The sequence below is a fragment of the Mustela nigripes genome, chromosome 12, assembly GCF_022355385.1.
Source record: "Mustela nigripes isolate SB6536 chromosome 12, MUSNIG.SB6536, whole genome shotgun sequence".
Classification (NCBI taxonomy): Eukaryota; Metazoa; Chordata; class Mammalia; order Carnivora; family Mustelidae; genus Mustela; species Mustela nigripes.
Window position 1 is genome coordinate 14,201,416 of NC_081568.1, and position 16,408 is coordinate 14,217,823.

Sequence of the window (16,408 nt, forward strand, 5' to 3'; positions counted from 1 at the left end):
CAACTACATAGGAAAAGTGCTTTTTCTGCTAAAACCAAACTCCCAACATTTCTAGGTTCATAGAGGGTCCAACCTTCCTACTTCTTCAGCTGTGTTTCAGCCAACCCTACCTTCCTAAGGAATATTGTTTTCTGTAGCTAACCACGACCTCCCAGGTTCCTCCTTCCATCTCTGATTTTCTCTTGTTGTGTTAAATTTCTGAAGAATCTTTATTCTATGCCAGAACCCTGGCCCAAGAGAAAAACATGCTTCTTAATTAACCTCCTCTATACTGTTAAAAGGAAAAAAGGAGCAGGAAAGATCAGGATGCCTCTATTAATATTTGCATCCATTCATTATTTCTTAAATAATTACATCTAGTGCTCATGGGGAAATGGTGATGAACAGATTTCTACTCTACAGGGGCTCACTTTATAGCTGGGGAAAGGAGATGGTAGAGAAACAATAAAAATATTTTTGAAAGAGAATATATTCTTGGAATAAAGAAGCCAGGATGTGGAAAAGAACATGATGATGAGAGCAAGGGGAATGGAAACAGAATGCATTTGAGTGGTCGGGGAGGCCTCATTAATGTGGACCGATGTGACTCAATACCTGAATATAAAAGATGTTGCCACCTCTGGACGCCAGCCCCACATCCTGGCCTCTCTTCTCCCATGCCCTGGCTGTGTTTATGTGCTATGAGATCATGTGCCACAGGAGTCCAACCCATCATCAACAAATACATATAACTTAGTTGAAGCAAATGCCTTTGACAATGAGATGTAAAGGGGCATCTCTTGAGGGCTTTTCCAGAACTTTTTCTCCATTGCTGGAAGGGGAGGCATTCTTTGATACTTTGGTGTGTCAGCAGGCCACATCTGGAGAAGCTTCATCCGCTTGTGAACATGAGAGGGCTGCTTACAGATTAGATGAAACAGTGGGCAGATAGAAAAAAAACACCAGCCCTGATGATACGTTAAGCAATAAATCAATCCAAGAAGAGTCTATGTCTGGATTTCTTGCTATGGAAGAAATAAACCTTTCCTTGCTCAGATCTTTGTGATTAAAACACCCTAATGGACACAGAAAGGGTGCAATGGTATGAGTGTGTATGTCCATTTTTGTGAACACATGGAAAGAAATGTCCTTTATGGAGGCCAGTCATTATTATCTACCAACTATAAACATTTCTTAGGGTAGACAGACCTAAGCTTGGTATGAGAGAGAGTTAGCAGTAGAGAAGAACTGAAATAGAATTAGAATATTCCAGATGATGTGAAGTGATTGGAGCTACATGACTAAGGAAAACATTAGAGATGATGCTAGCTAAAATTATGTGATCTGGTTTATAATATCTTATGTAAGAAGGTGTTATGAATCTGGTCGATCTCTTTGGGTCAAACGGGGACTCTTTTCCCATATTAGGTGGATTACTTAATTAGTTCTTATTTGCAAGATTTCAGCAATTAATTTCTATTTTAGTGGGACTATGCCATATTCATGATTTGATTTCTTTAAAATATGTGTGTTTTAAAATAATTTTGTTTAGGAAACATGCATACAGAAGGAACACCAGTAACTCTAAATTCCACTCCTATAAAATCTCTGATGCCACCAATGACAAGCACATCACATCAATCATTTCTGTTTACAAAAGCTGAGGCCTATTTCTAAATCAAGACTGATGGCAGCTTTTTTAACAGCATCTGAGAACATTCCCTGAGCCTCCTCCCTCTGTCTGGAGAGCCACAGCAACCTTCTCATGTTAATCAACACCTGAAAATAGGGGTATTTATGCCATCTACTGGAGTGTTTCTAAAAATGCTTTTTCAAGTACCAGAATTCTCTTATTTTACAAATTTGGAAATGTAGGCTATTTTGATTTTTACTCAGAGTGCTGAGACCCCTTGAACTTCTCCGAAAATTTGAGAAATGTCTCATCACTCTCACATTGTGGCTGCAGAGCTCTGTTCTTTGTGGCAGGGTGACTAGATGTTATGAACTGGTGGAGTGACCTCAATATATCATTTTCAAAAATGGGGATTTACCTCAATTATCTCAGGTGTCACTTCCTTTTTGTCAATGTTAAAATGGCTCCCCATGAAGTCATGTAAATTATACCTTACATTACCTTTTGATACAAAGAAGTCAACATGTTTACTTTGATTAAATAAAATGTTACTTCCTCTGCTTGTAAGTCTGACTTTCTATATACCTGATCCTTATGGCTGCATAAATATCAATTATGGTCTCCTAGCTTGCATATTTCCAGTCTAGTATGTATCTTTTCATCAGTCTTTGTAAACAAACAAGAAAACAGTAACAACAACAAAAACAAATAAAAAGTCCTTTCCATCAAATGAGAAAAAAAAAAAAAAGTTTTTCTAGGTCTTTTTTTTTCTCCTTCAAAGTTTAGTCCAGATATTCTAGACCTCATATTCTTTTGTTTTAAATAAAGGCAGTATATATCTGGTATAAATATTATGTGTTGTATTCTGATACATATTAGATATATTTCAAGGTCTTTCCTATGTGAAAGACATTGCCAGTAGAAGGAAAAGATAATCCATAGCTGAGCTTTTCAAATCACCTTTCTCACAGAGGACTTGTATCCAGAATAAAGGACACAAAACTCAACAACAAGGAAATGAACAACCCGCCCCCTAAAATTAGCAAACTACCTAAACAGAGGCTTTGTCAAAGAAGGTGTGTTGATGGTAAAAAGGCATATGAAGAATGCACAAAATCAGCAGTCACAGGGTGAATGCAAATGAAAACTGCAGTGATTTCCCAATACACTCTCAGTAGAATGTCTAAATAAAAAAAAACAATAATGAAGGGTTGGTGAAGGTTCAGAGCACCCGGACCTCTCTCATCCTGACGCTGGGAACACAAAATGGCACAACCATACTGTGGAAGACAACACGGTAATCCACTGTACAGTTAAACGTACATTCTCATATTTCTTAGCAATTCCACACAGGGATATTTATGCAAGAGAAATGAAAATTTATGTTTACACGAAAAATAACATGCACATCTTTATAGCGACATTATTCATCGTCAATAAAAACTGGATAAAAGTCAAGACGTTGTTCTGGCGTGTGGATAAACAAACTTTATGAAGTACATCCATACAGTGAAATCTGAGTCAGCAATAAAAAGAAATGAAGTATTGATCCACCAAAGAATTCATCTTAAATTCATTTTGTTATGTGAAAGAAGCAGGCCCAAGAGCTACATATGGCTTGATTCAATTTATATAACCTTCTGATAAAGGAAAACTAAAGGAACAGAAGAGAGAGATCAGTGATTACTGGGGGTGGGAATGGGGCTTGATTAAATATGAGCAGTGGAGGAGAATATTAAAACCTACGGAACATCACAAAGAGTGAATTTTACTGTATGCGAAGTTTTTTAAAAAATCAACCAGGATATGGGAGGAACGTAAAATGGAATACAAATGTATGACCCTGAAATAACTAAAAACATAAGAACATTGAGGGTAGCAAAGAAAATAACTAACCTAAATATTTTGGAAATCAGAATTTTGATTGAACACTCTAGGACTAAAGAAAAAAATGCACTGTACATGAAATCTATATTTGGGTTCATAAGTCTGTTTTTCTCAAGAGGATAGGTATAAGAATCCCAAAAATACTTTTTGTATGTACTAGGATCTAAGAAATAAGTGAATATATTGTATGTATTGAGGGTCAGATTTCATACCGTTAGAGCAGATACAGATAAAGAAAGGGAAAAGCTATAATTAACGCTGTGTAGGAATGGAATCAGAGGTATTGTTATAAGCCTATGATTCTTAAAGATATGTAGATAGATAGATAGATAGATAGTCTTTATATGCACAGGTTGGTATAGACACATACATTTTCTTACTTTATCTGCTGAGGTCTGTATTCAATAACACTATATTAGCCATGAGCATACGTAGAGTCCAGGTGTTTGTTTCTAAATGTTCTCCAATTAAAGGAACTGGGATTGCTTGAAGAAGTGGACGATTCCAGGGCTGGTACAGAATAAACGCCTGGAATAAGATGCAGTTCTGGAAAGTAAGGAATTACTCAAATAAATAATTAAATAAATAATGTTAACTACAGGAGGTGATGGATATGCTAATTATCTTGATCTTGGTGATCATTTCACAATATAAATGTATATCAAATTACCACATTGTACACTTTAAACATTTACAATTATACTTGTCAGTTATCATCAATAAAAGAAAAGAAGAAAAGAAGCATGGGAATTGTGGAAAAGCCATAGAAGCCAACCTGTAACAGCTCTCAGTAGCCAAAGCTGTAATAATTTAAACAACAAAATCATGGTAATATTGGATAAGACTCACAGAATAAACTCAGCATTAATAAGTTCACATTGATGAAAGTATATATTTCAATCACTAAATGAGGAAGAGGGGAGAGTTCTTCCTTACAGAAAAACTTGAATTGAAAAATGTAGAGGAAAATATAGAAAATAGAAAATCACCAGTAACACAGCATGGGATTGTTGCAGGCAAATTCTACCAAAGGGTACTAAAACTGATGGGTAAGACTGAGAAGAATCAGTATATTTATTCATTACAAGGGGGAAAATGGTAATCACCGTAGAGAAACCCAGCAGGCAGCACCTTAAGTGATCGAGATTGATTCCATCAATACGGACATTAGGCACTTCCAAATTGATGCCCTGAGAAGAGCAAATATTTCTATGGTAGTTTTGCGAAAAATGCATAATCTTCACCTAAGCATGAGAAAAATAAGATTAACCCAAATGGAGGGACATTCTACAGAATAATGCTCTAGATCTCTTCAAAAGTGCCAAGGCTATGAACAAGGAAAGCCTGAACACTTTGATGAATTAGAGGGGACTAAGGAGACATGACAAGTGAATGCCATGTGCTGGATCCTGGAGCCAAAGGGGGAAAAAGTGAGAAAACTGGTGAAAATACCAGTAAGTCTTCAGTTTGCTTTATGATATTATGTTCATATTAATAACTTAGTTTTCATAAGGTTATGTTATACAAGATGTTGATATTTGAGGAGTCTTGATGAAAGGTATGTGGGAAATTTCTGTACTAATTCTATAATTCTTCTGAAACTCCTGATTATATCAAAGTAAAATTTAAAAATAGTGTAAACTCAAAATAAAAATAAAAAATGATATATAACGAAAATAGAGTAAACTACTTTTCTTAAGGTAGTTATCAGTATTTAACTACCAGGATATGTGTGTGCATGTGTGTGTGTGTGCTCATTTCAAATTAGAAGTGTGTTTGGGGCCATTTTATCTCAATCTTCAAACTTCTGTATTGCAGTATCTATTTTTAACTTTAATTTTTAATTTGTCATATTTATTTTATATTTAAGATATTAATTTTTAACTTCTTTAGATTTTTTTTTTAACTTTTGTAAATGTCAATCTGATATAGCAGCATTCTGGAACTCCTTTTCCTTCTTATTGATGAATTGGTTTTGTTTTCCATCTCCTTAGCATACTTTTATGTATCAATTGGTTATACTATATACCGCTGTCTTTAGTTTTTTCTTTCTATCTTCTTAAATATATCAACGTAAATCAAGAGGTAAACCAAGGCAAGTCGTCCAAATTACTAGAAACCGAATATTTGGGGGGAATAGAAGAGGACTTCCAATTTGGGAAATGCCTGCTGTAGCAAGTTATAGGCAAGTTCCCTGAGGGTTGGAGGTGGCCTATATAATTAAGGGCAAGGAGCAAAAAGAGGGGTAAGTCCAGCCACAGTTCCAGCAGTAAGTTCACTGGCTTGAGGATGGGGAGATTCTTGGTGGATGCTTACTGGTCAGAAGATAAGGATCTGTCTTCCCTAATTCAGGTATTTATGTAATCAGTCTCTCAGTTTTTAGGTTCAGTTCTTCAGAGAGCACAGGTTTGGAATTCCTCATTTCATATCCTCTGGTTCCCTTTAAATTGAAATCTTTTCAAAAGTTTAAACTGTAAATATTCTTGCAAATCATTTATTTTAATCCAGAGTTTTTGATAAACTAGTATTATCATATTGTTTTGTTCTAGATAGCTCATACTAACATTTTAAATTAATTTTTAAATCAGGCATAATTTAGGGGTATATTGCTGAATTTCCCAAGTATCTGGTCTTTGCGGTTATTTTCTAAGTTTCATATTTGATTTCTAATTTATGGTACTGTGGTTAGTAAACATGGCTTAGATGTATTATCTTTTATTTTTTTAAGATTTTATTTATTTATTTGACAGAGACATAGAGAGAGCACAAGTAGGCAGAGTGGCAGGCAGAAGGAGAGGGAAAAGCTCCATTGAACAGAGAACCTGATGCGGGGCTTGATCCCAGAACCCTGGGAACATGACCTGAACAGACGGCAGCACTGAACCGACTGAGCCACCCAGGTGCTCCTTAAATGTATTATCTTAAGAAATATATTAAGATTTTTCTTGGGGCTCCTGGGTGGTTCAATTGGTTAAGTGTCTACCTTCTGCTCAGGTCATGATCCCAGGGTCCTGGGATTGAGCCCCACATTGGGTTCCCCACTCAGCAGAGAATCTCCCTTTTCCCCTGCTTCTCCCCTGACTTGTGCTCTCTCTCTCTCTTTCTGTTTCTCTCTTTTAAATAAATACATAAATAATGTCATTTAAAAATGAAAATATGATCTGTATCTGTATCTATATATCTATATATAATGAAATATTACTCAGCCATCAAAAAGAAAGAAATCTTGTCATTTGCACCAATATGGTTGAAACTAGAGTATATTAGGCTAAGCAAAATAAATCAGTCCAAGAAAGACAGATACCAATGACTTCACTCATGTGTAGAATTTAAGAAACAAAACAGATGAACATAGGGAAGGGAAGAGAAAATAAAATAAGAAAAAAATGGGGGGTGTTGCTTGGGTGGCTCAGTTGCTTGGGTGGCTCAGGGTCCTGAAATCGAGCCCCATGTTGGGCTCCCTGGTCAGCAGGGAGCATGCTTCCTTTTCTCTCTCTGCCTGCTGCTCTGCCTACCTGTGCTCTCTCTTTGTCAAGGAAATAAATACAATCTTTAAAAAAATATATTTTTCTTTTTTTACCAATTACATGCTCATTTTGGCAAATATTTTCTTTGTATCTACTAATACATATATAATGGCTTTTAATTATGTTAATTAAACTGTCTATAGTTTTGTACTTGACTTTTCTTCCTCTAGAGTTGTATTTAGAAACAGTAACAATGATTATTAATCTGTCAATTTCTAACTCTAGTTTGGCTAGTTTCTGTCTTTCATAGTGTGAGATCATTTTATGTACATCTACAGTTCCATCATTCTTACAACCTTTTAAAATTTTTTCTAGAATTCATTTGGCAAAAATCGGCTGGGTATAGAATTTTGGATAATATTTTTAAGAATATATTTTATCTTCAAGTCTTTAATATATTATGCTGTAGTTTTCTTCTAGACAGTGTTACTAGGTTGGATGTCAATTTGGTTCCTGCTCCATTTGGGGAATTTTTTTTTTTTTCGCCTTAGGAACTTCTAGGTTTTTTCCCCCTCCCTTATCCTTTAACCTTGATGATCTGATATTTGTCAAGATGCTGCTTGTTTTTAATATTTATACTTGTTTGACTTTCAGTGTGGACTCTCTCAATCCAAATACTCAAGTATTAATTCTCTGGATTCTTCATGATTTTAAAAAAAATGTTTTACTATCTCCCACTTTCCATTTCTCTTCTTTAATTTTATCAAGAGGCAGGTGCTAAGTCTTGAGAGCATGCTTTATCTGACTCTTCTTCTTTTTTATTTTTCTTTTTACCTTTCCTTCTCTGTCATTTTTGTACTACATTCTAGGAAAATTCTACAATGTTATCTTCCAGGTGATAATTCTTTTTATTCTTATCCACTTAAAATATCTATGATCTTTCAAAAGTCACCAGCAACCATGTGTATCTACATATTGATATACAATGCTTCCACTATTTTTAGTTGGCAGCTTTATCTTGTTTCTTGAAGGTGACATCCTCACTTATTTTTCTGAAGGTATTAATTGTTCTTAACCTATTTTTTTTTGTTCTATTGATTTTTTTAGAGATAAGGTCCTCCTGCTTATTGAGCTTCTTGTCTTTATCCATCATTCCTGGCTTTGCCTAGACAGCTCTTGGTTCTTGGCCACACCCTTCGGTTTGTAGCGAGAGTGTCCCTGCTATCTCCTGTGTACATTCTGGTGGGGGGATGTTGGGAGGGTCACTTATTTTTAATATACCACCTGAGAGATCATAGTGAGAGTGTATGCCACATGAAATAGCTATGTTTGTGCATGTAAGTGTTTTTGATATTTCTAGGGTTCGCTATACATCAGGAGCAATGTTTTAGCCTTTTATTTATTTTTTATTTGTGTGTGTGTTTCTAAATTTATTTATTTTATTTATTCTTTATTATGTTGTTAGCCAGCATATAGTATCCTTTTAACAGTGGTTTCTTTTCCTCTGGTTTCTGTTGCAAGCAGATCTTCGTGGGTCAAATTCAGAAGCTACCAGTCACCTTGCTTCATGATGCTGGGCTTCTCTGGTTTTCCATATCAATCTCCTCTTTGCATTGAATAGAGGAGATGTTTGCTGTGTCTCACCCTCAGTGGCTGTACTCAGCTGTCATTCCTAAGCTATTGATTGGTTCCCTTTCCTGCCAAATTCCACTTCTTAAATTATTGTTATTTTTTATGAGAGTTGGTGGGGGGCAGAGGAGCAAGAGAGACACACATACTCCACACTCATCATGGAGGCCCACATTGGGCTCAACTTTAGAGACCCTGAAATCAGAGCAGAAATTCAGACCAGAGCAGAAATCAAGAGTCCAACACTAAATCAATTGAAGCATCTAAGGTTCCCTCCTTATCTGCTGATTTGGCTCTCCATGAACGTAGGCATAATTAATTTTCCACCTCCCCAATGTGGATCTCTAACTGTGCCACATTCCCAAAGGTAGTTGGAAGGAACTGGTGTTGCATTCCTTGTTGTGTTTTTTTCAAGAACTTACTCTACTGAAGAATCAAATAACTATTTCAGAAAATAAAACATTATTTGATAGTATACAATGGCAGCACCCATTTTCACTACCTCATAACCTAGGTAAGATATGCAAGCCATACACAAAATTCACGCTATAAGGAAAGAATGATTAATAAAATAATAAATGATTAATAAATTAACAAATAAATGATAATGTATTAAATAAATGATTAATAAATTAATAAATTATCACATAGAACCATATGAAATTGCTAACCTTCAATTGCTTTTGAGCCATTATAAAATAGCAACTTCTTATGATTTGACTCAAGAAAAATAGCATTTTCTTCAAGATGATAAGCTGAACATATTCTGTAAGTTCTCCGTTCCCAGAAGATCTGTGACAATAGTAACTTATAAAAACACCTAAATACTTCTATTCATGCCTACGTTCATGGATCTATGCCTATAAATATTTGGGGAATCCTATTTTTCATGGGATGTTCTGGGACTGCACTAATTATGCACCAAAGGCAGGAAAGCTGCCTTTCTTTCACCTTGCAAAAATTCTGGATTGTCCCAACCAAAGATAATTCTTTTGTCACCTCCTGTAAGTTTTGTAGCATGGCACGTACGAGTATCTTAGGTTCTTGGTCTCCTTCTCCGACAGCCTTGGAGACCATCTGGCTCACCTGGGTTCTTATCCGAGAAACTCAGTTTGGGGGAAATTTTCCTAGCTATTGTTGCACTTCTCCAGAGTGGAAATATTAAATATTTTCTCTGTGTCTGTAAAGGTTTTATTTGGACTGTTCAGCTGTTGCCAAAAGAGATAAAGGGGAAGTTGACAATAACCCCAAGCTAAAGTTATCAGAAGTGCAACCTTTACAGACACAGAGAAAATATTTAATATTTCCACTCTGGAGAAGTCCTGTCTCACCTGGCCCTCCCTCCCTACATACGGGGAATTTAAGACAACTGTGTACATATTTTTCACTGGGGCTTGGCTCACTCTCTTCTCCTTTCTGATAACTTCTTTCAGTTTCCCTGGGTCTAATTAAATATGTGGAACACTGGAGTCATGCCTCGTAGAGCTTATTCCTGCCTCAGTTCTACAGAAGATGCAGAGGTCCTGGTTTCAAGACTAGGCTTGAAAGTAACTGAAAATAACATAGTTACACTATTTTCTGCAACTTGCAGCACTGAAAAATACACTTCTGATAACTTTAGCTTGGGGTTATTGTCAACTTCCCCTTTATCTCTTTTGGCAACAGCTGAACAGTCCAAATAAAACCTTTACAGACACAGAGAAAATATTTAACTTAGCATCTTAATTTGGGAATTTTTAATTTCCTCATAAAAGTCACTTGCTATTTAAGTAGAAAATGGCTTCGAGAGCCAGAGCCCCATATTTACAGTTCTTCTCCAATGTGGATTTTCTGATTCTAGAAGAACAACACTGCTACTACTAATACAATGGAATAGATCCAGATTCATGGAAGCCTAAACATATCCAATTCTAGGTTTTCTCCTCAAGGAAAACAACACAAAATGAGAATTACAAAGTTAGATTAAAAATGAGCATATTTCTTTATAATAAGAAAAGGAATAAGAATTAGAATTTTTAAAAAGCTGATAGATTCAAAACACCACTAAATCACAAAAATACCTCTATTATTCACTGACCTCTCCATTCTTTTTCCTCCAATTCTCGGGCTTGTTACTCTTTTACAACTTGCCATATAATAATTAGCATGTGTTATCATACCTGATCACGGTTTAATTTTCTTTCACATCTTTTTTTTTTTTATGTCATGTATAATTTTAGGATTGCTATTTGAAAGGCTCTCTGTTAGGGTTTTTCCACCTGTGAGCTATTTTCTCACGTGCTGGAGGTTTTGTGATTCTTGACAGGAATTCCAATTAATTCTGCCTTGCAATATTCCCACCAAAAAAGACTTTTAAAAATGTCTAGCACATTCTTTAATGCACCTTATCTTAAAATACATTTCTAAGAGGAGAGAACTTCCATTTTGACCAGGTTTTGTTGAGCACTGAAGCCACCCTTGTATTTTTACACTGCTGATCCTGGAGAATTTTTTTCCAGGCTGCCTTCTGACTTCATGCATCCCAAGTCTTGTCGCTCCCTCACAGCCCTCACACCTCTAGGGCCAGGGCCATGGGGCATGTTTCATCTCACGATGCATCATGGGGGCCAGAGCCTGCGTGTCCCTATGCAGAGCGAGTTGGCACAGGAACTCTAGACATGTTCATGGACGCCCTTACACAGTAGGAAGGCGTGTGATAAATTACCTCTGCTTGGTGTGACTGTGAACCCAGTACATGTTATCTACTCAACGCCAACCAAGTGTATCCTGAAATCAGCCTCTCCTTTGCTGCTTTCAGTCCTAGTTACTGTCATTCCCATAGTCATGGCCAGTGGGGAGGTATGGAAGCATGTGGGGCTGTTCTAACGGAAGGAGACCACAGTCTTAGTCAATGTGGCTCCAATCCTGTAGGTCCCCTCACAGATACACAAGAAGCTCATGGCCTATCCCACACCGCTCGGGTATCTCCTTTATGACAATGTACTTGAGTTAAAAAAACAAAGTCACCTAGATTGAAAAGTCATAGGAAAACCAGTTTTTTCCTCATTCCTGTGGGGTGTGACTTCCCGTTTTCACTCTCCTTTATTTTGCCTCTCGGAAGAGTTGCTTCAGTAAGAGTTAATCACATAGACTGGAAAAATTCAGCCAAAGGGAATGTAAAGTGAGTTATTTTTGTAGGCAGCAATTTAAACACTTCAAACAACTCTCCTCATATTCTGGAATTCTTACGTTACGCTGGCAGCCCCGTAACAAGGTATGTAGGCATTTGTTACTATTGGCAAGAGCTATGGGTAGATTTGGAAAACTCCGCATCAAGGCCGTGGCATTAATAGATTACAGAAGGCTTGAGAGGGCACCTGAGGGAGTTGGGAAAACACGCAGGCACCACGGTGTTGTCTGTTTGAATTAATTCTCTGCTGCTGCATTTGTGGTTATTATTGTGAACGTGAGCAGAGAATATTTCGTCTAATGATTACTATGTTGCTGTTATAAACGGCCAGTGTATTCCAACCATGGGTCGATTTTCAGTTTGTAGGATGATACCCTCTTTGACTGTTATTCTCATTTAGGTGTAATTTAACAATGCCTACTTTCAGTGCCCTCTTCTAAACTTCGGAATGGCATCGGGGTTTATGAAGAGCTTGGTGTGAGGTCATTCCTGGTAGCCTGTGGCAACTTGAAATGCTTGAAGAGAATGTGAAAAACATATATATATCTAATTTCAAAACCGAAGCTTAAGGTCTTGCTGGCATCATAAGAGTGTTGTATTCTTTCGGATTGCATAGCCATCCGTGCAGATCCCTTAAGCCTCTGGAATCTGCAAATCTCTTCTAACAGGATCTCCCCCCCTCCCCAAGAGCTGCCTATTCAAGGCTACCTCCAAAGGAGTATTTTCTACTTATGACATAATGGGAATTAAGTAATACCCTCAAATAATGAGTATCTATTTTCCTCAAGGCTCTTCCCTGTGCTGTGGAAAATTAGATGATCATTCTTGAACCCAAGGATCTTCTAACCGATGGGAGAAGATAACGGCACGAAGCAGGATATGCTCCCCTCACAGGTGTTTGTGTTGTTGAAAGATCAGGAAAGAAAAGGAAACCGGAAACTGCATTTGATAATATTCAACATAGGTCTTCTTTCTCTTTTTTGTCTCTCTCTCACACACACATACCATTACATATAAAATCAGGATCAACAAAACATTGCTCACCAGTGCCACTATTATTTAATATTTACTGGACATAAGGTCAATGCAACATAGCAAAAATAAAATCAGAAGATAAATATTGGAAAAGAACAGATCATGTTATTGACTGCATCTGATCCTACTGTTTACTTCTACACTCCTTAAAAGGCATTGCAGAAAAGCAGGAAACTATCAGAAAAACAAAATATAATTAGAGCCAAGAAAAAAAAGCCAACAACTTAAATGGAGAAAAATAAATATAAATATCAAGTTCACTGCTATATCTAGAAATAACAAACAAAAAGTATGATAGAAGCAGTTTTTCTATATCTAATAAGGATGGAAATATAACAACAAATTAAAGAGTTGAACAAGATATGGGCAAAACTTATATGAAATCTAACATGTTTTAATAGTTAAGGAAATAAATAGAAAATAGTTTACATTTAGATAAGGAAATAAGTGATTGTGTTGGCAATTTTCCTCACCGAATCTTTATCTTCCATGTCAATCTAAATTAAATTTTAAAATTTGAATACTAAAATGATCACATAAGGATGAGAAAGAGTAGTGAAGTGTGAGATTCATAGAAAATGTTAATGTAAAGCCATCAGGATTTAAACCCTTTGCAATTAAAAGAGAAATAAACCTATACCTCAGTGGGTCATACAGAAGCTAGCAATAAATTGACATAGATCTGTTCTGTGAAATATTGTCATCTCCCATTAGTGGAAAAACATAGGTTACATTTCTGTTTGCTTCTTTACTTAAAATAAATATTTAAAAATGAAGTTATCAAAATAGTTGAAGAAAAGGGGCACCTGGGTGGCTCAGTGGGTTAAAGCCTCTGCCTTCGGCTCAGGTCATGATCCCAGAGTTCTGGAATTGAGCCCCGCATCCGGCTCTCTGCTCAGCGGGGAGTCTGCTTCCTCCTCTCTCTCTGCCTGCCTTTCTGCTTACTTGTGATCTCTGTCTGTCAAATAAATAAATTAAAAAAAATAGCTAAAGAAAATATTGATGGCAAGGAGTGTGGACAGGTTTTTTAGACTTTAAGTCTAGAAACTACATACACACACACACACACACACACACACACACTGCTGATTTTGACAACCTAAACACTTGTACATAGCAAAAAAGTACTTAAGCAAACTTTTTTTTTTGGAAAAACAAAGGCAAATATTTTGGTTTTTGGAGCAAAATTTGAGCAAAGATGTCATTTCATTAGTTTACCCATAAATTAGAGCAATATTTCTCATCTCTGTGTGCACATCACAAGTAAAAACTTCAAACTAAAAGGATTATGTAAAAAATATTTACAAGGTGTATGATAAGCACATACAAAAACCCTTTTATTTCTGGGATTTAGGTTGACTAGATCTAGATTCTCATCTGCGAAAACAGCAATCTGATGTTAAATTCAAATCCCATTCACTGCCCCACGGGAAATTCCCTCCATCAGTGGTGAAAGGATTTGTTTTCTAAAAAAAAGTCACACACATGACATCTATTTGTACAATGTTCCCTTTTCACCAAGGATAGCTTCATTGAAGTTCTACATTTCTAGTATTCCTTTTCTCTGACTTCTTTAGGCATTTCAAAACTTTGCAGAAAATGACAAAAATAAATGGTAGCTGTGAGTTCTTGGAGAATGGAAGATACTATCTTTCCCTGTACAAGATACATGTATAAGATTAAATGCTATCAGGGAGCAAAAATTCCTATAATCTCTCAATAATCACCAAAACAACATGGATATGGCCTCAAGGGTTTTTGTTACTTAACCATTAGTATCACAATGGCTACTTCATGGTGGTCAGCACATTCTCTTACCATATCAAAGGACAGTCATAGTAGTTGAGGATATTTTGACATTTTTCCAAAGAACATTCCAATTTTCCTGATTCTTTTGGTCAGGTCACCTCATAGTAGCCTCTTCAATTGATTTCAATTTTGGCAAAAACTCTTCCACCTTCCAACTACAAGCCCATTTACTCCCTCCAGAAGACCCTTAATTCGTAAGTAGACATAACGTGTCTCTACTAAGTTGGAATAATGTTTTCATCACTTCAGCACTGTGAAAAGGTTAAGTGAGCTGATCAACCACCAACTACCCCATCTGCAAATCATCATTTACATTCCTAATCCCTCCTTCCTGCTGGGGTTGATAACAGTTTTAACACTTCTAGGAAAAGCCAGAGTGATATATATTTGATCCAGAAAAGGCAAAAATGTATTAAAATAATTAGGAAGATTAAAAAAAAACTTGCAGATTTTTCCTGCAAACTGTAGTGATATCACGAATTCAACAATTTATCAAGAAGTTAGAGCAGGTGATTCTCATTGCCCATTAGAAACACCTGGCAAGAAAGTTTACAAACAATCTCAGGTTCCACCCAAGACTAAATGAATCAGAATGTCCAATACAAGGACTCATATATAGACATCTTCTAAATAAATCATTCCTGGTGATTTTAATGTGCACTCATGACTGAGAGCCAGGAAATTAGATATATTAAATAGCTCATCTCTCAATTACGACATTTGTCCCTGGAGAATATGACCTATACCTGCTTCATACTTTCCATATCCAGTTTTTTTTTTTTTTTAAGACTTTATTTATTTGACAGACAGAAATCACAAGTAGGCAGAGAGGCAGGCAGAGAGAGAGGGGGGAAGCAGGCTCCCTGCTGAGCAGAGATCCCAACATGGGGCTCGATCCCAGGACCCTGGGACCATGACCCGAGCCGAAGGTAGAGGCCCCAACCCACTGAGCCACCCAGGCACCCCTCCATATCCAGTTTTAATGTCACCATTCCCTCCCTCTTGACAAACACAGTGCCATTAGGAGTCCATGTCCACATCCCCAGCAGAAGAGAAGAGCATGATGAAATTGAAGCTTCCAATTTTCTTTTAGGAAGCTCTGGGGGGTAATAAATTTGTAAACATATTATTCTTAAACCCCCATTTCACATACCCCACCTTCAACCTGTAAGAAATTTGCATCACTTAATATCACCTCTGTAGGTGGCACTGGGTCCTTAAATGACTGCCCCACCCCTCCACCCCACCCCCATTCCTCAGAAAGGTCCTTCTTTTTTTTTTTTTTTTCAAAGATTTTATTTATTTATTTGACAGACAGATCACAAGTAGGCAGAGAAGCAGGCAGAGAGAGGAGGAAGCAGGCTCCCTGCTGAGCAGAGGGCCCACAGAAAGGTCCTTCTAAGACTAAGTGTCACTGGCAAAGAAGTTGGTATTACCTCCATGAAACCACACTACAGCCTTTCCAGTCTTTCTTTCTTATTTAATTTCAATTTCAAAAGCATTTACATCTGAGCAACTGTTTACTAATTTTAATACGGATTATTTAACTCTGGATTGTCTTAAAAAAAATTCTTGTGTCCCTATGAATATGCATCCTTAAATCAGTATTTTAAGTACCAGCTGGAAGCTCTTGTGTCTGTCCAGGTGTAGATTGGTTTAATCCAGTTTTACCTGATTAGGTTGGTTGGCATGAGAAGTGTGTCTGCTTTTCTAACTCATAAAATGCTTCTTATTGCTCGTATGGAAGGAAAGGAGCAAGAGCCGTTGACCTCAGGTGCCGTCTACGGTGAAATTTTAATC